General features: G+C 42.9%; 1 pseudogene; it reads left to right on the top strand.

The window, feature by feature from the left end:
• Positions 1 to 19,759: 19,759 nt before the first annotated feature.
• On the top strand, positions 19,760 to 22,026 carry LOC129150832 (G1/S-specific cyclin-E2-like; annotated as a pseudogene).
• Positions 22,027 to 23,043: the final 1,017 nt, after the last annotated feature.

Genomic DNA, 23,043 nt, shown 5'->3' with positions numbered 1-23,043 from the left:
GTGTGAACTGAAAGGGATGCAGTGCTGAGGCTGGGGCTGACCAGCACGCCACCGGTCTCTCTCCAGGACGTGGAGGAATGGCCTTCAGAAGGCTGGGTGGGGCGGGAGCTCAACCACATGCCTGGGCTAGTGGCACGGCTTGCCCCTTCCTAGGCAGGGGTGGGAGGCCACATGCTTGAGAACCTTGGATTTATTTGGCTGGATTATTTGCTACTCCAGGAAAAGCTGGGATTCTTGCTTACGGGCGTATACAGAACTGACCATTTGAAGACACATGGAAATCCATCTTCATCTATGCTTATATGAAATGAGGAAGAAACCAACTACTCACATTCTGATAAAGGAGGAGCCATACAGATTTTGGAATAAACCCAAGGGCATAGACAATGATACTAGTAACAGAATTTGGCCAGGAGCAACAGTCTACCCAGGATTCTGATTGCTGAGATGGGACAATAGGAAAGCACTCCAAGTTTCTGTCCCCCAGCTATTGGCAGAGTTCATTAGGCAAGGGGGAGTCTTCTCACACAAGGACAGTATTACTGCATTCAGAGGTGGTCTGGCTCCCTCAGTGGCTCACCATGCTGTCTAAACCGGGTTAGCTGTGAATTTGTTTGCACTCATGCTTGTGTGGCGAGAACAGAGATCTACAGACATGGCAAGTAGGCCTCTTTCCTGGGGGCAGTGATGACTAGTGGGTTTTTCTTGGTAAAATTGGGGTCTGTGGTAGAATTCAAGAGATACTAAGGGGAGAGGAAGAAGCCTGATATACCTCTCAGTGGAACTCCAAAGGAGTTAATGGAGAAAATGGGGGAAAGGAAATATCTGAAAAATCATTGATGGATAATTTTTCAAAAGCGATAAAGCTGCATATAAATTAGAATGTGTAAACTAATAGAAAAACTAAAATGAGGGGGAAGGGAGAATACTCGCTAACAATGCAAAAGCCAGGAAGGGGAAAAAAGCAATCTAGAAAGTTGAGACAAACAGAATGTACAAAATAAAATGGTAGCAAAGCATCCAAATATGTAAGTATTCACCATCAATGAGAATGTACTACATTTCTGCCAGATTAAAATTTTAAAATCCTCAGCTATAGTTTACTTACAGGTCCATATCTATTAGACGAGCCTTCAGAAAGATTAAATGAACCAGAGCATTTCACACCGATCTGAACAAAACACAGATGAGGGAAACGATGTGCATGGTTTGGGGAAGTACATGCACTTTGGTATCACTTTGCACGAAGTGCAGAGGAATGTCTGAGAACTGGTTTTGCAGTCAAAGTACCCTAGTGTGCCAGGTTATAATGAGTAAACCTTGTTATATTGGAATTATGTTTCCCAGAAGATTCTCTTTATCCTAGACGATGGCTTTGAATTTTTAGATACCCTATTTTTTTCTGTAGTCCTGTGTTAATATTCTCCACTAACTTACATTAATAGCTGAGCAGCATGAAATCTCAGGTTTCTAATTCTTAGACAGCACTGTGTTCTGCCTGAGATTTCTGCTCCCCACAAAGGACCTGGCAAGTCTCCCACCACCAGAGAGAAGCAGGGAAAGATGTGCGGCTTCCCAAGATTAAGCCTGGGGTTTAAGGCAAATGGTTAGCACACTTATTTCCTTGGTCTTTCAGCCCAGGAAGGTGATCTCAACATTCAAGGGCTCCTTCATGCTACTCATTTCATTGGCAATCTTATTCTGGAAGTCTGTCTGCCTATTTCCTCTGTCTGGCCCCAGGTACTCATCTCCACATGCAACTCCTGAAGCTATTACCTTAGCTTTCTTCTTTTATTTACTCACCTTTGTTTTCTGCCTCAAGTTTTGGCAAGATGTGAACTGGTTAAGGGGGTACACTCCAAATACCTCATAATTTTTCATAAGGAGACAACATTTCTCCAACTACAAAACAACAACTCAATCAATTTTGGTTGAGAATCTACTATGTAGAAAACAACATACCAGATGTTGCTGATTGAAAGATAAATGAGACACTCTGGCCTCTGTTGTGGAGGGCCTGGAGCCTCGTGGATGAGATAAACAAGTAAACACATGATTTCACCATCATCCTGTTATCCTAACAGCAAAGCAGACACAAGCATTCCTGACGCAGCAGGGTCAGGGAGGTTTCTGGAAGAAATAATCCTGAGGAGGATTCTGAGGGATGAGTAGTAATTAAATGGAGATGAAGGGCATTTCACACAGATCTGAATAAAACACAGATGAGGAAAACAATGTGCATGGTTTGGGGAAGTACATGCACTTTGGTATCACTTTGCACGAAGAACAGAGGAAGTGTCTGAGAACTGGTTTTGAAGCCCTTGAATGTCTTGAGAATGTATAAAGTTGGGGTAAAAATAACCAAGAGCTGGCAATTGAAGAGTGATTCTCTTCTGAGGATGCTGAGGTGTCCTGAGTCCTTCAGACACCCTTGGGAGGGACATGAGGTGCTTGCTCCTCACTTCAAACCCAGAGGACAATGCTAAATTGAAACCCTCTAGAGAACTTGCATGACAGTGGAACTTGAATGTTTAGTCCACTGGTTTCTGACTCAGGCCTGAAAAACCTAAAGGATGAGAGGCTTTAGCTGGCCAGCTGCCATGATAGCAGAGCCAAGTGGTGTGAGTTCACTGACTCTGTCCCTATGTGGCTGCAAGTCCAGAGTTTGTCAGGGTTGGGGGCTCATGAGACTTTCCATTGGGTCAGTTGTGGGAAGAGAGAGGAGACTGAGAGACCAAGAGAGAGCACTAAATTGGGTTTGTCAGTTTCAGATCCTGTTCAGAGTGCTTCCTGGAGAGGTGATGTCAGCCCAGCAGAGAAGCTGACGATGGCTGAGAGATTCCCCAGCAATGCTGGGGGAGGAGGAAGGTTCTCTGAAGAGCACATAAAAATGCCCCATGAAAAAGAGTCAAACCAGAACAGCAAGGATACTGGCCCATCCTAGTAGTCATCAGATAAGACCTCTTTTGCAACTTTCTTTATGACCTTTTTGACCCAGTGGCCGTGTGCTCTCATTTAGCACCAAGGCCTGGGCAAGGCGATGGCTCACTACTAAGTCAAGGTGAAAACAAACATCAAACCCCAAACAACAAACCCCTTATCCCCAAATGAAAACCCCCGGCCTCTATCTCCCTGAGGTTCCATTAGTTCTTTCTCAAGGAGTCGGTGCTCTGAGCCTGGAAAGGAACTGTGTGGACTCCTGGGAAGAGAATGAGAAAGGGCATAGCCTGCAGAGAGCCAGGCGGGGCCCCATAGCTTGAGTGGTGGTTTTGAGGTCAGAAAGGCTTGGTTTCAGATATGAACTCTGCTACCTCCTACCTGAGAAGTGCTTGGCAAGCTACTTTAATCTCTCCGAACCTTAGTTTCCCCTACTGTAGGGATAATACTAGATAACTTATTCTGAGAGCTGACTGTGGCCAGATGTTATGCTGCAATGTAAGTATTATCATTACTCTTATTTTATTTTTTTAAAATTATTTTATTTTTTTTACAGAGAGGAAGGGAGAGGGAGAGTTAGAAACATCGATCAGCTGCCTCCTGCACGCACCCTACTGGGGATGTGCCCGCAACCAAGGTACATGCCCTTGACCAGAATCGAACCTGGGACCCTTCAGTCCGCAGGATGATGCTCTATCCACTGAGCCAAACCGGTTTTGGCCATTGCTCTCATTTTAAAAGGAGGATCTGAGGCACAGGGAAGGTCAATAATTGCCCAAGTCACTAGTTACTCTGACTTGGTTACTGGACAGGGACTGGGCCTGGAGCAGGTCTGCCTCAGCCGGCATGTAGTGTGGGTTCTCAATTTTGTACAGGAAGGATTTCACAATATGAGTCCAGGTGATTTTGAAGGTATGTTTATTAAAGTTGGAGACAGTGAAATAAAGGAAGGACTTGGGTAGAAGAAGCAACAGGAGAGAGCCTAGGCTCCCTAGAAGTGATATAGGAGAGAAGTGAGCCTCGGTGGGGCTGCTGTTAGCTCACTGGGAAGTCAGAGAAAAAGAGGGCCTTGGAGATAAGATTGGGGTAAGCCCCAGACAAGGTGACACTGCCTGCTGCTCCCCTGATTGTAAGTCTCATGGGGACCCTTATAGTTTAGGAAGAAATAAAAAGTTCATGCCCAAGAAGGGGCATGGGTGTGCTCTAGAGCATGCCCACCCCAGGTCTTTGTCATGTGGGTTTTTATCTTTCTTCTGTGGGTGAGAATCTTACAGAGGGTTTCAATAGAATATTCATTAGGTGTGTATTTAATATGTTGATACATCAAAATGAGCATATAGGGGAGTTTGGGATTATTCTTTGGTCTGCTTTACTGTTTTACTTTTATCTTGGGTCTTTCTGGCTCTAATTAGATTTTTGTTATTTATTCCCCTGGCTTCATCTATCCTTAGGTTTGGCTGGCACAAATGGCATTAACTGGGTCTCTGCCCTCTATCTCCCTGAGCAGGGTGATTTAAGCTATACAGTTTCTGGTTAGGTAGGAGAGGTATAAACCATTTGCTCTCAAGTGTCCTTAGGGAGATAACGTTTTGTGATTCACTAGCTGGCTGTAAGTTCTTCAAATTGTTTGGCCTTGGTTAATTATTTTGTCTCAGTTTCCCCATTCTACTTTCCCAGGAATTTTCTTAGTTATTTCTATCCTGCCTCACCAAGTCTGTGCTTTGGAAGACCACGTAGGGCTGCAGTGAAATGGATACCAGCAGGTAACCGAGAGAGGGTGGCTATGACCCATACCAAAAGCTGTCCCCACCCCTACCAGTGGCCAGTCCCTTCTTTTGACTGATGGTGGTGTTTGAGGGAAGCGAGGAGCTATGAATCTGTTAGCACTGGACATCAGAAGAGCTTCCTCTTGATTATCTGTAATGAATCAAAGGTGTCACTGAGTTATGGCATGCAGTTTAGATTCCATTTACACAGCTGAAAACTACGCATTGTGAAGCTGTTCAGTCACATTCTCTCTTGTTTGGATAAGGAGTTATTAATTTTCTTATCCTGTCTGGTACTCACAACTGGATGTAGCTACTTCGGCCATATAGAAAACATCTTTGAGAGACAGGTATTTCCTTCTTCTGATATAAGCTGACATTCTATTTTGTCTTTAAAAATTATTTTCCTGGTGAGTAGCTCTTACGAGTATGATGTGAAATGAAGCCAGGCAGCAGCAAGACTGGCAGCCCAGATATCTGTGGAGAATTAACTTGTCAAAATACAATCCAATTATTAGACACACTCCTTTGTTTCCCTCTTTTGTCTTTAAGTCATTACAAATTTAGACCAAATCAGGAAACATGAAAGGGAGATGATGGGTGATATGAAGCCAAGTCGGGAAAGGAAAAGTCTATCTTATCCATTGATAAACATTTGAAACTCTATTTTTTTTATTAAAAAGCTAAAATAAAACAGTCACTTTTATTTTGGGTGTATGTTCTGTGTAAGAACATGTGTAAGAAGAATACAAAATAATACAAATATGTAGAAAGCATATGACACTCAACTAGAGTGTAGTGTTTGTTCTTTGGGTTGTTTTGACAACATACAAAGGGAGGGATATTTCCTGAACATAAAAAATTGTAACTGCCTAGCTGGCATGGCTCAGTGATTGAGCGTTGACCTATGCACCAGGAGATCATGGTTTGATTCCTGGTCAGGGCACATGCCTGGGTTGCGGGCTCTTTATCCTGTGTGGGGTGTGCAGGAGGCAGTCGATCAATGATTCTCTCTCATCATTGATGTTTTTATCTTTCTCTCTCCCTCTTCCTTCCTTCCAATAAAAATATACTTGTAAAAATTATAACCGACTATGTTCATATGATTATACCTTCAAATAAACAATTAGATGATTCAGTTTGATTTCTGTGAGCTTAAGAACTTTTTCACCAGCTTCTAGATGTTCATTCTTGTAAGTCAAACATCATTTATTCTTTATATATTCCTATCAATATATTCTGCTAAAATATTTATTGAGGTATAATCTATATATATAAAAGCCTAAGCAACCGAACAACCGAATGACTGGTCGACAGGTTGCTATGACGCGCACTGACCACCAGGGGGCAGACGTTCAATGCAGGAGCTGTCCCCTGGTGGTCAGTGCGCTCCCACAGCCAACCTCCCCCAGCCAGCCATCCCCACTCCCCTGCCATCAGCCCCGATCACTGGCCAGACTGAGGGACCCCACCCATGCACGAATTCGTGCACCGGGCCTTTAGTTGACATATAAAGAAACTCTTTAACTCTTGCTGCAAGTGTACATTGGTCACACCTGGGCCCTGCCTCCAGCCCCCTGATGGAGTCTCAGTGCTCAGCCGAACCAAGCTGCCCCTCTCCATAGCATGTGTGCATTTCCCAGCTCTGGGCTGGAGTCCAGCTCACTGACTGGGGCCCTGGTAAATGCACTGGGCCAGAGGGACTTGTGCTCAGCAATGTCACCACAGAATGTGAACGCCTGTGATTTCCCAAGCTAGAAACCAAGCATGTCACTAAGTTCCCTGGAGAAAATCACATTTACTCAACCACATGTCTTCCATCTGACAAAATATATGTCACCAACTTCATCTAATTACTTAAACATTAATCACTTGTTGAACTTGAATAATTTAAAACCAGCCCCAACAAAATGATACCATTCTCCAATAAGTTTATTACTAGTATTATAAAAACAGAAGGGAAAAAATGGAATATGCTGCAATCATGGAGAACATCACAACCACATAGTTTTAGAAATTGTGTCTGGGGTGTTTGGTTTTGGTTTTGGTTTTCAAACCCTTTGGTATTTAAACTCTTTGTCCAAAATTCAAGTCCCTTCTCTACTTCCTGGAGGCATGGACATGTACTTCCTCAGCCTTGCTTCCCAGGAGTGAGAAAACTGGTCAGCATCTAAACAAAATATAAAATAATAAGGATTTCAGATAAAAGAATAACATGCACCATCCTGATTGCGTTAAAGATGTCAACTGTGAAGGTGGTAACAGGAGGCGAAAGCACTGGAGAGTCCCTCCTCCTTGCAAAGGTGCCTGCAGAAGCCACGTGTCCCAGCCTGGACTTCTCTGTTCCGCCAAAAACAAACAACAAAGATTCTTCTGCATTGCAAGGCTGACAGGCAAGTGAGCTCCAGCAAAGAAGGCTTCCTCCTGTGATCCCGTTTTTGCTTACTCTTAGAATAGGAAGCAAAATGTTTCAGCACATACCTCCCAGGAAGAGCATTCTCCTTCCTTCCCCCAGCACTGGCCCCTGAGTATCACCTCATTTTATCACCACCTGTTTGGACAAAATGCGTTCCGCTGCTACGTAGCAGGATCTTTCCCCACATGCTGCAGATGAGTACCCGAGATTTCTCTGTGGGCGTAGGTTCTCTCAGAGGAGACAGAGAAATGAGCCTTGTACAGATTTGGGAGAACCGTCCCCTTTGGCCCACCTGGGAGACTGATGACCTGTTTGTAGCTGAAATCCGAGAGGAGCATTGTTCATTATGGAACAAGCAGTTGACATTGCGCTACTGCTGTTTGCACAGGGAAATAAGAAGGTAACGAAGAGACTGTCGCATCAGATAGACGATACAATCCTGCTCTCGCTTTTATCTCTTGGCAAAAATGTCCTGCTGAAAGCCCTCTCCGTGCTGTTTTAGAAACTCTGAATAATGGCATATCTGGGAATTTTGGTACCATTTTCTGTGGTTGAATCCAGTTTGTATTATCTTTCAATCTATTCACACTGACTTTGTGTTCCACTTCCCTCCTGCAAAGTGTTCCAAAACTTGTATTTATTTCTCTCATTTCTAAAACACAGTTTGAATGTCTTTGTAGGAGCTTTAGTATTTGGAGTCTGGCTGAAGCAAAATGAAACTGCATCATGCTGGCTAGAGTTCAGCGTTTAAAATTTTAGAAAAAAAGTCTTTAGAGAGAGCACAGCAGAAATAGACAGGAATCTACATTCATATGGCCGCCAAAGGACCAGAGCGAGCCGGAGGGCCAGGACGGCCCCCGTGTGCTGCCCGGGCCTCAGAAGAAATACTGACGATCCACAGGAACACGGGCAGGGGCCCCAGAGAGAAAAGCTTTCTGGGAGCTACTGTTCCAGAGTTTTTCACCGGTGTATAAAGGGACAAGAGCAGCTGATCACCAACAGGGACATTGCTCCAGCGAACCCAGCTTCAGGAGGCTGCCCCCAGTGGTCTCTGCTGCTCCTTGTGGCCTGGTGCACGTGCAGCGTGGTGGGAGGGAGTGTGGAGATGGCTCCAGCCCAGTCCCGGCCTGCTGTGATGAAACAGAGCAAGCAATAGACGTCTAGGGTCTTAGAAAGGAAAATGGTGCCTATGTGGTCCACGCCAGTGAAACGCCAGCATGCCTGGCACACATAACAGAGCAATGGAACAGTGAAGGGCACTCCATCCAGGTGCCCCAGCTGCTGCAGGCTGCCTGTTTGCCTGCTGCCTGTCCACCACTGGGCAGGTGGTGAGCTCGCAGCTCTGAGAAGGCTGATGAGGAGTGGGCCTCCCTGCTGCTGTGCGGCCGCACAGGCCTGTGGCTGCCACGCTGAGGAAGGGCACGAAGGCCACAGGCTGATGACACAGGTAACATTCAGCTCCCACACACGTCTGCAGGGAGCAGGTGAGGCAGAAGCAAACATAGCCCACCAACAGAGCGAAACCCAGGGGCTGCCGGGGGAAGATGCCCGGCTCCCCAGTGGGGATGACACAGGGCAGTCGCCTCCTTTCAGTAGGCAAGGACATTTTTACTGATGTGCTCAAGAAGAGGTTTGACAATTCCTGGCAAGTAACTAAATATTAAAGAAAGTGGATTGAAATATCAATTATTTTAAAAGGTAAAATTGGCTGACCTCTTAGGAAGGAATTGAGATGAGATAGGAAGATGCCCACCTATTTAGAGAATGTGCTGGAAAATATTTCAAAGAATTGTTGTTGTGTTTTTGTTTCCAGTAATCACAGCTCCAGCAAAAGCAATGTAGACCATGAATAGAAATAATCATTGTATGTAGTAATCCAGCCGCAGGAGAATGTTGAAAGCTCATAGTCCCACTTTTTTTTTTTGTGTGTGTGCAATTTAGATTTTCCTATAAAAGAGAAAGAACAGGGATTGTGGTAAAAACTGTTTTTCTCTCCTCTTTTTACAAACATTTATTCCATAATTAGAATTTTTGATCCATGCTAATGAAGTGATACAGATGCAGGGATATTTGAAATTCACAGCTAACTCATAAATATTATCTTGCCAAGAATTTCAGCCTCTCCCCCAGTAGAACTTTCTATACAGACCACTGGAAGTAAGCAAACCTATTTGGGGTTTGGATGGGTTAGCTTTTTGGTGCCTAATTTCTGCTGAACTGATGCAGAGGCAAATTCAGCAGGGTCATGGCTGGAGGCAGGCTCAGTTGGGGATTGTTCTGGGTGTTGAAGTGTTTGCTGGGCCTAACTAGAATCTGAGGCCTAGCGCCAGTTGCTGGGAAACCTGGAAGTGTGGAGCTTTGGGCAAGTCTAGAGAGGTCGGTGATATTCTAATTAAACACCTGTTTCCAAAGGAGGTTGTAATCAAAAGGGAAGTAGGGCAGTGGCCTTAAGAGTTCTGACAAGGCTCAGTATGCACAGGTGTATTGACCATGTTTTCTAATTTATTCTTAATGCTTTGTCATTTGGGGCCTTGATCCTGAAGGGGCCGCCTTTTCCTGGGCTGACCCGTTCCTAGAGATAGCAAACAATGCCCCAGCAAGCACACCTTTGCTTTTTAAACTATGCAATCCAGAGTCCATACCCTCAACTATCTCTTTCATCAAACTCTCACCAATACAATACACCAAGCCAGTGTTCCCTCTTCCCTAAATCACTCAGGGTCAAGTTCAAAACAACTAGGGACCACCCTATAGCTCAGAACCCACCAACATTATTCAGACTATTCAGAGCTAAATTCACTCCATGTACCTACCCTGCCTTGCCCCCTTTGCTGGAAAAAAACCCTAATGAAGGCTTTGGGCCATGCTCTTTTTCCTCCTCTCCTGTATCCTGATGTACCCTGGTGCTTCCCTCGGTGGCCCTGCATGGCTTGGTGTGAGTCTTGATTCTAGGGACCTATGAGTATAAATACCTTTCTTCATACCAAACATTTCCATGTCTGCTGTCTTATTATACCTGGTTAAAACAAATCCTAGTACATGTTTAACACAACAGGGTTACTGACCCTGTGAGACTGAGTGGTGGCACATGACTTGCCCATTCCTGAGCAATGTCTGTGGAGAGGGTTAGGTTTGCAGACCCTTGAGCTGCAGCTCCAGGCATGGGGGATGGGGGCTGGGACAACCAGGAATATGCATGTAATTCTGCTGCAGAGGGTCTGATATCAAAACTGACAAACACAGGACTTGGAAAATCTAGCCATGGGCAGCACAACTGGTAGAGCCAGGGTAAGAAGAGAGCTCTCACTCTAAAATGTACTTACTTTTTGATGCAACAATTCCAATTCTGGAAATTTGTTATCAGAAAATAACAAGATATTCACAAATATCCTTGGAAATCTTTTTATATTGCACCTTATTTATATAAAAAAAGAAATCATCCTAAATAGGAAGATTAAAGTATATAACGATACCATCAATGATGCATCTCTTAGCAGTCATCTGGCATAGTGTTTCATGGCATGTGAAATAATAAGATATCATTAATTTTAAAAATCAGTTAATAAAACCGCATCTACACTAATAAAAGAAAAAGATTTAAATTGACCATACCTTCACGACGCCCACCATCCAATCAGGAGTAAGTATGCAAATTAACCCAACAAAGATGGTGGGTTAATTTGCGTACACAGGCTCTGAGATGCCAGGGGTGGGGCACAGGCCTCCTGCATAGCCCCAGCCGCTCTGGGCCTCTGGGCAGCGTGGGAAGGCACAAAGGTGGCTCCAGGCCAGAGCAAAGGCAGTGCCAGCAGCCAGGGGAAGGAAGGCCCATTCTTGCACGAATCTTCGTGCATCAGGCCTCTAGTTATGATATAAATAAAATAGACATTGACATGTACGTAGAGATTAAAAGCGGGTTATCTCTGGGTCATGCCATTACATTTGTTGTATGTGCTTGTTTACTTTTCTGCATTTTCCAAATTCTATACAGTGAACATGTATTAATAATTTAACTTAGTGATTCTCTGGCATACAGACTGGGTTGATCCTAGATCAGGATAGAGAAACCCTGAGTAGCCAAGAGATTCCTGTAGAAGGCTTTGTAAATACCGTATTTTCCAGCATATAAGACAACTGGGCGTATAAGATTTTCCTGGGTTAAAAAGTCATCTTATACGCCAGAAAATACGGTAATAGTAAATAGGCTTTTTGCCCAAGTCTCTCTCATAAATAGAGTGTCAGGTACCGTATTTTCCGGTGTATAAGACAACTTTTTAACCCAGGAAAATCTTATACGCCCAGTAGTCTTATATGCCGGAAAATATGGTAGTCAGGGTTCAATCAGCCCCAGGCAGTTTGGCCTCAGCACAAAGTATTTCAGAAGTTTATTTCCAAGCCCCAACTGCTAGTGTATCTGAGTTTCTGATACTGAGCACCCTGGCTCTGAGATGCAGCCTGGTGTCTCCAGGTGACAGGAGGCTCCCCAGCCACAGGGGTGTTATTAGACCTGGGCAAGGACGGTGATGCTGTGGTGATGCTCCATTTGGTGTAGAGAACTCATAATTAGCAACAGCAGGAACCTGAAAGAGAAAGGAGGAGAAATAACCTGCCAGCAAAAGTGAAGAATAATTTCCCCATGAGATCATCAATCCCTTAATAACCAAGGGATGATAGTAATTACATTAAATACACATAAGAAGAATGAATGCAAAGACTATAATCACAATACAATAATGTGCCAAAAGAATAAACATAAGAGCATACAATAGTTCATCCCTCTACAAGGAAAGGAAATCAATATTGATCAATTCATTTCAAGATCCCTGTTTTTATTAGGAAGCCATTATTTCTTAAAGTAAGGATGAGGGTAGCAGCCCCTGTCACTTTTCAATCCCTCAGGGCTGCTCAGAGGAAAAACAAAATCTGGGAAACTCACGTGCGTTTGAAATAAATGCTCAGAAAATACTTGTTGCATATAATTAAAATCAGGTAGTATTTTTATAATTATAAAAAATTATAATTAAAATGCGCATCCCCCAAATTTTAAGGCTGCAATATGCACAAAGCAACCTCTTTCTGACAAATAACCTGTGACAATTTCATAATAGAGGGTTCAGAAACCTCATTAGACCACACGCGTGGTGCAGCTGAAGCACTCAACGGTTTCCGAGGGTTTGTCAGAATCTAATTAGGCAAACCACAGGCATCTGCAAACGCGACGCTTTTGCTCCAGATGGGTGGAATCTCAGGGTGCCCCAGAGCTCTCGCGGGGTCGCTATGCTCTCAGTGTCAGTGACTCGAACACTCACCTAGGATGGTCTTTTTGCTCTTGCAGGAGAAAGCATTGCCCAACGCGTGTATTCACTGATGTGTAACTCCCAAGTTTGGTTATATCCCGATGTGTGCTACCAACTGTCAATGGGGGTTGGGACACTTTTTGATCTACAAAATGGGTTCATGATCCTGGGCTCTTGCAAGAGATATCTATAGGATTGGCTACAGATCCCAAGCAGACAATACATCTGTTCCCCATGGAGCTAAATCTCACTGCTCCACCCCATGCACGCTCCCCCGTGGAAGCAGCGAGTTGGCCACTCTGAAAGCATCAGTAGTGGGCCCTTTAATGGATGTTAAATCTGCAAGCTGGTGAAGAAAATGGTGATGGGAGAAGGCAGATGAGATCTGGACAGTATCTCGGAAAGAAAAATGTCCTGTCAAGGAAACCATTGGAATGTGCTATAGTGGAAAAAACACAGGCTTTGGAATCTGGCAGATCTGAGCCTGGGCTCTGGATATACCATCTATATCGTTGTGATCTTTAACATGCTATTTAGTATCTCTAAGCATTAGTTTCTCTTCCACTGCACTTCTGTGTCCTGGGGCTCTGGCTTTGTGGTCGGTGGGGGTGCCACTGTCCCTCAGGAGTCCTGCTTCAACCCAAACTTCTTTCTCTTCAGCTTCTCTCTGCTAGCCATGGGACAGGGTCCTCATCTTTCAACCTGCGCAGCACAGCACACACAAGAGGATGTGAGCTCCATAGTCACAATGCATGTAAAAATGAAACTTTACTCCTCTATAACTCAACTTAGTTCCCGAGCTCCTATTTCTGCTGATGGCAGAGAACTTGTTATTGCCAATTTGAATTATAAACTATGTTACTAAGTAGTTCTTGCTCTATTTTGGGTAAATAGTTCAGGATGTTTTCCTTCCCCTTCTCATTATCTCTCCCCATGGGTAATCCAAGAATCAACTAGGCATCAGTGGAAGAGAGCATCTATCTCTCTTTACCTGGCTCAGCTCAATATTGTCTCTACTGCTGATTTTCATTGAATTCAACCATGCACATCTACTGCTGAATGCCCCATGTTCCTGTAGTGCTTTGGTTGTCAGGTCTATTGAGGTCACCCGGTGTCCTCTTAGCCCTGTCTGTAACCACAAGGCCTCTTCAAGGCCCCCTGCCCATCAGTCCTTCCCTGGCCTTCTCGGGGGCTTGGAATGCTTTTAGATGGGCATCCCCTAATAGCTTTTGACAAACAACCTCTCCCCTAAAATCTCAATGGCTTACAATAATATAGGTTCATTTCCACATTACAATCAGCTGTGGCTTTGCTCGGCGACCTGTTATTACAGGGATCCAGGCAGAAGCAGAAGCTTCTATGGGAACAAATATTTGGAACAAATAATACCATCTACTGTGCTCACTCACCACTCAGGAGTTGGAAGAGACTTGGAGCAGAAAATAGGTAGATGTTCAGTTTCTCTCTGCTAACAACACCCTGCTCCCATTTCTACAACACACCTCCCTTTCTCGGTAGGCTGATAAGTGGGTGGTCCTTTACTTCCAAACCAGCTGCCCAGCTGATTTCTTGGGCTCTACCTCTGTGCCCCTCCCCACCTTAGAGGGTTGGCCATTCTCTTTTCCCCTGGAGCTGAGCCCAGGGGTTTCACAGAGTAGGGACCTTCCTTGGGCACTCATGAACATATGTGCTCTGGTCATAATTCCTCTAGAACTTTTCTCTTCATCGACTCCTTGTACTTTTTTTTCCTTTGGGTGAGAGCACTGGGAAGATGTCATCATGGGTTTTGTCCCACGCATCCCAGCCTTTGGGGTTCACAAACCCTTCTCTACCTCTAAAAACCTAACTCATGCAATAGAAATCATCAGCTTTCAGCATCTTCATTGCCAGTGTTTAAAAAAAGTATATTCAAACATTCAGTTGACACCTTTGTTCTTGGGGTGTCTGCCCTTCCCTGAAGCAGTGGGGATCACTGATGTAATGGCGAGAGGGTCTATACAACAGAAGATGATGTGGGGGAAACAGTTCAGATTTTTTCCAGAATATTATCCTGCCACACTTTTGATCAGGCTTTATTGAAAAAATAACAGAAGAGAATGAAATTAAGAGAATAACTTATACCAGACTCCAACTTCCTCTGCCCTCACTGCCCAGTCATAGTCTCCCTGCCTCTTCTCACCACCTGAAGTGTCCCACACATCCGCTCACCACATCACAACATCAGATTGCTCCTGGCACTAGAGATGAGAATTTTATCTTTTCCTTTAATCCTGTGTTTACTTCTCCAATCCACATTTTCTGCCCTGGGATGGGATAGGCCCCTTCCAGGGTGAATGACAGCAAGACCATCAATTCTGTTTGGTGGAAACCCTTCAATGCCCCCCGTCCCCAACTCCTCACCCCAGTTTGTTCTGCTCCTGTGGTGCTAACAACACAGTCACACCAATCTGATAGAAGGACTGGCTTCAAAGTCTGGGTTGTTAAGTCTTAAATAAGTAGCAACATGTAAGAGACATCCACAGCCCAGTCGACTTTGGCTGCACAAGGCTCAGACTAGTTTCTTTTTAGTCTTTCTCCATCAGCATTTCAATAAACCTCAGAATCTAGCCTCACCTAGAGGTGTTTTGTTATTATTTTAAAAAGCTTCATAGCCACCTCTGGACCAAGTCCACGTACTGTCACCTCAGTCATTTATTTTCCCTCATCTGCTGTACTCATCCAAAAGGTCTTGTCTTCTTAAAAATTATGTTGTAGGTGTGGTGCTGTTGTGACTGTTTTCAGTGTACTGTGTGTGATGACCCCTTTGTAAGTGTCCTCATCTATAAACACTGAAATTTGTAAAGGTCCCTAACTATTCTTCATAAAACCATGGTAGAGAACATTTTTTCCTCACTTCTGAGGGAAAAAAAAAAGCAACTAAGAAATAATTAGTGGGAAATTAGCCAAGAAGTGACCTCTGGGGCTGAGCATAATTTTTCTGTCCTCATGGGTTTCCAACAGCAATTGAATAAGAATTATTCTAATTATCATTCTGGAGAGGCCATAGCCCTTGGATGAGGAACCAGAAGATGACATCTGATGCCTGGACTGCTACTGCATGCGACTTCCCCGCAAGATAACAATAGATGAGACTGTTTTTGACTCCCACCCAAGGGTTTCATGAGGAATAATCAATTACCTTTACACTAGTAATGGGGTGATGGCATTGGCATGCTCAGCCACGAGTGGTTGATCCTCAACTACCAGTTCCTCTTCCTTTATACCCATTTTACAGAGTCATGTGAGCCTTTGGTTCTTAATCACAAGTGAGATGTAACTCACCTATAATTCTTTACAGATTCATGTCAGAGTACTTTTATTCTACTCAAATTTAATATTATTGTTTTACTGAAAATCCAATGAAAGCTTTTGGAAGGGACAAAGAAATAGTCATTCATTGTTAGCTTATTTTATTACATCTTAGAGAGACTTCTTTTTGGAACACCAGTAACTGGTTTTGAATACGCCTGCTCTACTGGACTGTATAGAGGAAATTAATGTCAAGTATGACAGCCAATCCCTGGGCCATTTCCGTTTTTAATATTCTCCAAGTGTAATCATTTTTCAAGATTCTATTCATAAAGAAGATTTTAGAGTGCTGATGTCCATGTAATTCTTATAGACTAGTCGTCTTTAAAGTGTCACTCAGCAGTCTCTCATCTGTTCCTGTAGCTTTCTTGTGACACAGGTAGAGGTATCCTTCCTGTCACCCAGCTAGGCCACATTGAGCTGATTCACAGACGATATAAGGTTTAATGAAGGGCCAGAACCTCAACTAGAACTCAGCTCTTTGAATTATAGTCCAATTACTTTATCACACATGCTGAAAAGAGCATCAGATTTGGTGTCAGATTTGCTTTAGACCTGGATTTACACATGTGACTGCTTATTTCACTGGGTGGTTGTGCACTAAGTGAGCACATGAGTGTAATAACGTCACACAAATGTGGATTCGTGTTCACTTGTGAATCTAGAGAGTCTGGTCACATGGAGGGCATGGAAAACATCCTTCCACATGGGAGATGATGTCATAGTTTTAGTGTGGTGCCTCTACCCCAGTGGTTCCCAGCTGGGAGGGGCGATTTCTGAAGGCAGTTCTGATTGTCATAAATGGAGGGGACTAAGTGCTACTGGTATCTAGTGAGTAGAGGCTGGCATGCCGCTGAACATCCTGCAATTCACAGGGCAGCCCCACAACAAAGAATTTTCCAGCCTTTAAGTCAATAGCCAACGTTGAGAACTCTTGCTCTAGAGTAGGGCTTCTTAACCTGACATTCATAGACTCACAGATAAGCTGTGAGGATCCCAGAACCCACCCTGGTTTACTTGGGGAAAGTGTGCCTATTTCTGGGAAGGGTTCATGACTTGTCAGTCAATAGGTTTTCATAGAGGTCTGTAATTTCAGCACGGCCACCATCCTTGCTCTAGCTGTGCTTTAACATCCAGTGAAACTGCTGCTTTCACAAAGTTTTGAGTCTTCAAATCTTTGGGGGGAGCAGAAATGACATGTCACATAAATAAATAAACCATAATGTTGTTTTGACTTCAACTAAGTAATGAAAGAGGCAAAGAAAGATGCACTGAAAGATCTAGTAGATGATGGGCCACCATTGCTGGGACCAGGCAGAACGTGGGTAGTGCTGGGAGGAGAACATCATTTTCTTCTGTGTGCTTCACAGTTCGCTGAGAAGTTTCCTTATGTTGCCTCACTTGAGCTTATTCTGTGCCCATGGTATAGATTATTCACCTCAGATCCAGGTCTGAGTCTCTTCCTAGAAGAATTTGGAAACTCTAGTGGAATCTAACTGTCACATTCAGACATCCTGGCTAAGTGACCACCAGGCACATGTTACCATAGTGTGAAAAATTCAACACCTGGCTAGAGCAATGATTCATGACTGAATTATAACTATTGACATGAGCCCGATAAAGCTATAAACCCTCTTCTCAGAAAATTTCTCATGTGCCTCAAACACACCTGATATTGACTTTTCAAAATGACAAGGGTTCCTATTCCCTTTGATACACAAACGATGACATCTTGATTGGAGCACATACACACTTCTCTGTCCCTGTGCCCTGTGATACTTATTCCATAAGGTCTTGAATCAACGTTAGTCCTCCTCTAGCTTAACTTTCTAAATTACTCTCCTCAATTTTTTGGCAGTCATGGGAAATAAGATAGAGGAGATAGTTGAGACTGACTTTCAGACAGAATACTTTATTTTAATGGCTATGAACTGCTAAATTGTAATACATTTTTCTTCCCTAATCTCTATGCATTGAACATGTCCAAAATACAAATAGTTATTGCTGGTGTTATTGCCCAGTTCATATTGTTTCCAGCGGAGCATGAATTCTGTGGGAGAAAATAACCTGTTCGTCTTTCTCTATATCTTGACCATTACTCAAAAAAATCCTGGAGGTTGATTATAATCCTTACCTTCTATTTCCTTCTGGATTATTTTGCTCTAAATCCAAACCTCATTTCCAGAGCAGAAATGAAGTTTACTGCAAATCAGACAGTTGTAAAACTTTTTTTAAAGGCAGTCTTAATGTGAAGGTGATTCTTTAAGAAAAAATAAAAAAGCTGACCATACCCTCATAAGGAAAATGCATAAAATAGAGAAGCACTAATGCGTTATAGAATTTATCACCTGTGGCTCACATGGTCCAATCCTATCATAGCTGGAAGTAATCACATTGTTTTATCACCACTCTGCTGCCTGTATGGTCTCAGCCCAGCTCCTAATTCAAGTGCCTGTGTTACAAAAGCTATTGAGAGCGGCCATTGGCTCAGGAGGGAGCAGTTAGGAAGCTGAGCTCTCTCCCTTTCTCTGAGTGAGCACTTCAGGGCAGGGCTTTGGCTCATTAGTTGTAACGGAGTATGGCTCAAGCCACATAGTCCCCTTGTAAGCGTAAACTGAAGAAACTTGTTTCTCCAGAGGTTTCAATACAGCATCTATCTTCGGAGCCAAACTCATTCACAGACTCAGAAAGGAAAGCAAGTCATCTTCCATTAGTATGAGTCGGTAATCCAGGTAAAAGTAAGGGCTCCCCACAGCATGAGAAATATGGCCACAGCCTGAAGTGTAGCATTAGTTGTCTTTTACAGCCTAACTTCTTCAGATTGATCAATTCAAACTTTGCTGGAGACTCAGACAAAGACAGTTAAAGGAGCAGACAGAGAACTGACATTCTGAAAGTAATATTTCCAAAGTATCAGAGCATTTGCAGTAAACATTCTGGAAGCAGGGAACCAGTCTGATCATGAACCATGTGGAACAGAATAAGATTAGTTATGTTTTAACTAGAGGCCCAGTGCACGAAATTCATGCATGGGTAGGGTCCCTAGGCCTGGCCAGTGATCAGGGCTAATCTGTGGGGAAACCAGCGGGGCAACGGGGAGAGGTGGGGAGGGGGAAAGGGGGGCAGGCCCTGCTGGCACCCGCCTTGGCTGGCTGGCCTGGGGCCTACAGGCTGGGGGCAGCTCCTGCATTGGGCGTCTGCCCCTTGGTGGTCAGTGCATGTCATAGCAACCCGTTGTTCCGCCAGTTGTTCCTCCATTCAGTAGATTTGAATATTAGGCTTTTATTATATAGAATATAAAATAAGTATAAAGTATTGCCTTTCTGAGCTGAGTGTTAGTGTACATATGATTAAGTGTACATATTCTGAAAGCAGACCAGTGGGGTTTGAATTCTGGGTCTTCCACCTCTGGATGTATGATCTAGAGCAAATTACTCCTCTCTGACTAGTGTTTTCATCTGTGCACTGGGGTGTACTCAGTATCTGTGTTATTCTAATTGTTGAAACTTAAATGAAATTAAGTATTAGAACCTATGAACAGTGCTTGAAACAATCACTCAGTCAACAAGTATTTACTGTTGTGCCAATTATGGGCCAGGTGCTGTTCTTGGCACTCGGGCAACAGCAATGGACCAAAGAGACAAAAATTACAAACACAAACACATCCTGAAAATTCACAGAGGTTATATTTCACAGCAAACACTCGATAATTAGTTAGTGCTGTGAAAAGTCTAATTGACTGTTTTCATCACAAATGGAACATGCATTCCAGAAAGCCCAAATCCTGTTTATCCAGGCACATTGCTCAGAGAATACAGCCACCTCAGGAGAATTTTCCTGGTTTTCTAATGAACCCCTCTCTTCCTTGATATTTTTAATAATTGCTTAAAATATGGCCTCCCCTGTGGCCAAGGAGCTGAGATTGTGCACAGAGCTTCTTAGCCAGCCCTCTCAGCACAGAGCCCAGCTGCTCGGGCCAGGGAGGCCCTGCCAGCATGGCGATCTGCTCTGATTACTGTCGTTGTAGCAGGTACAAGTTTTTGGCTTCAGTGTGACACTTGAGCCCATCTGTCTTGATAGCCACAGCCCCTGTTGACCTTTAGCGTGTCCTCACCCCCTACTTAGTGTGTGGAAGCTGTGAATAAAGGCATTGTTGGTGCTTCTATTTGTCTGACTTGGAGCATGCTGGCTGGTGCAGGCTCAGCCCATTGTCTGTATCCAACAAATCACAGAGGTAAGAGGTGTTAGTTAAAGAGACCCGACACTTGAGACATTGCCATCCCTCGTCCCCTGGGTAATGGACCGAGCAAAGTTGCTGACCTCTCTTTCAGTATGTTTCTTTTCACCACCGTTAATCTTTTCCACATTTTAGATTGCATGTACAACTCTGCAAATTAGCAGAGGCTTATAAACTCAGGATTTGAAAGAAATTGAGCTGATCTAAGATGAATTGATGGACAAGTAAGGGCTTAACTAAAAATTTAGAACACATTCCACAGCCCTGGAGGAATATTTCTGCCTACCATCAGGTAAAGAACTGTTAAACAAAGATAGATAGATAGATAGATAGATAGATAGATAAAAAGATGTAGATGTATCTATATCTTGTATAAAATATAGTTTTAAGCCACCTTAAAGTATAGCAATATTACATTATGGTATATATTACATCCCATTATATCTGTATCTATATACATATATACATTATACATATATCTATATATATATATGGTGTCCCAAAAATGTATAAACACAGTATTTAGTAATTACATTTCATTCTCAAAATTGAGCCATCAGCTGTTAAAGTGTGTATACATTTTTTTGGGACACCCTGTATATATATATATATATATATATATATATATATATATATATATGTCGTGTAAGTTACTGAAATGATGCACAACTTTGCTACATGAGCACAATCTGTACTAATATGAGCTTTTTAAAAACAAAATCTATGTGACTAACTTTTGAGGATGATGTATTCATGGTAACTTGGAAATGAGATAAAAATAAATAAAATTGCAGATTTGTAGAGCTGAGATGCAAATCAAATAATTATCAGGAGAGCCAAGTGGTAGCGGGTCTGGTGAGGTTTCACACACCTAAAGAGAAGGTCAAGATGCAGCATTTACAAGCTAAGTAGCAGCCCCAGCCAGACTGATTCCCCACAAGAAGCCTGGATAATTCAGGCCAAGATGAGAAGAATAGCCCAGGATGTCAAAAAAGAAAAGAAAAGAGAAGGTCTCCAGGAAGCATCAGTATGAGATTAGGAATTGTTGGCCACCTGTATAATCTGGGTGGATCAGTCCTTGCATCATCACTGAAACACCCACAAACAAATAGGACAAGTGACTCCTTTGTAATTTTTGAAATTACAGATTTTAAAATCTTTGTATTAATCCTTCATCTTTGCCTGAGGTAAGCTGGGGATGTTCAAAGGATGTTTGGCTCAACATGTTAAAGAAAGAGCTCCAATACGTTCACGACAAACATTTTGAAGTTCTGCATTCTGACTTGGAACCACAGGTGAGGCCAGTGCTTCTGGACTGGTTTTAGAGGTATGTGAAGTATGCGCACTTCAGAGGCAAACATTTTATCCCGTGCAAGACTTTCTGTTGAGTTTATGTTGACACAAAGAGATATAAATAAAAACATGTTTCAACCCATTGGAATGACCTCCTGATTTATTGCTTCCAAACTTGAGGAAATCTATGCTCCTAAACTCCAAGAGTTTGCTTACGTCACAGATGGTGCTTCCAGTGAAGAGGTTATGTTAAGGATGAAACTCTTTCAGTAAAGGCCTTAAAATGGAGACTTTGTCCTGTAACACTCATCTCCTGGCTAAATCTCTTCCTCCAAGCTGATGCTCTTAAAGATGCCCCTAAGGTTCTTCGGCCTAGTATTCATCCGAGTTCTAGGGCAGAATACTGGCTGCGACTGCCTCGGGCCATGTTTCCTCATTGAGGTCCTTAAGAAAGCCTCAGGTTTGGAGCGGGACAGCATTTCTGAATGTATAGATTGGATGGTGTAGTAAAAAGTATATCATCCGATGAGTCCAGGGAAGCTGAAGATTTTTAAGATTTCTATGGAAGACAGACGCAGTGTCCAGACTCATACAAATGATCTGGCTATGCTGGAGGAAGTAAATTACATAAATACTTCCAGGAAGGGGGCACAGTTGTCGCCAGTGTGCAATGGAGGCATTATGACACCACCAAAGGGCCCTGAAAAGCCACCAGGGAGCACTGAGGACTGAGGACGTTCACTAGGCATTCAAGTAGTCACCGAGTATTGGGTAGAATTTCCTAAAAGTGAACTACTAAAGTTTTTCAGGAAGATAGTGCTGGCTGTCCTAGCCAATTCAGAAATCCCACTGCCATTCTTGGATTTAAAAAAAAAATCTAATACTTAAAATTGGCACTATGGAGAGATTTATTTCATTCCTATGTTAGCTGTTTAAAGAAACTGCAGGACTTGTTTACAGAGATGAATTCATTCCCAAGGTGACTAGATAGAAGCCAGCCGTGATTTACACCATAAAATTTTTTTTATCTGGTGTTACAACATCTGGATAAACCAGAAATTTTATCATTTAAGTTTTAGACTAGATAAGTGCCACTTTAAAGGGTGCATTAAGTGATATAGCACTTTGAAACTAGCTTTTAGATTCTCAACATTCATATCCTCTTGCTTAGTGCAATTTGGTTCTTGAAAATAAAAATTTAAACTTGTTTACAACGGTTTAGTTTTGTAATAAAGTGGCTAATTTATCTGCAGCTGCAGTAGCGAGCTATTATAAAACTTGAATTTTCATAAATGGTGAACTTTAATCTGTTTTTCAACTAGTTTTTTTGCCTTGCCATACATAACTTTTTAACCAGGAAGCCTTAGAAAAACATGGTGTTTAAATTGTGCTCTGAACAGTGGAAATACTAAAGAAATTTATAAACAGTATAAAGGCAGTGGCTCTTACATGGGGCTTTGACATACAGGTTGCTTTATAATCATTTTTTGTGCATTACGATTTGGTGAAAAATCTTGAGTACCCTTTCAAAATATTTATATAAGAAAGTCATTTTATTGCTCTAAGGTAGCTCTAAGAATTTTTTTTTAATTTAGTGTGACTAAAGCTTTATTTGTTTGCAACATTTTTTAAAATTTCTTTATTGATTATGGTATTGCATATGTGTCCTTATTCCCCCATTCCGTCCCATCCCCCCCCACACACTCATGCCCTTACCCCCCTGTTGTCCATTGATTAGGCTTATATGCA

This window comes from Eptesicus fuscus, chromosome 12 (genome assembly GCF_027574615.1).
Source record: "Eptesicus fuscus isolate TK198812 chromosome 12, DD_ASM_mEF_20220401, whole genome shotgun sequence".
Lineage (NCBI taxonomy): Eukaryota > Metazoa > Chordata > Mammalia > Chiroptera > Vespertilionidae > Eptesicus > Eptesicus fuscus.
The sequence above is the reverse complement of the archived record's forward strand: the minus strand, read 5'-3'. Positions and strand labels throughout refer to the sequence as shown.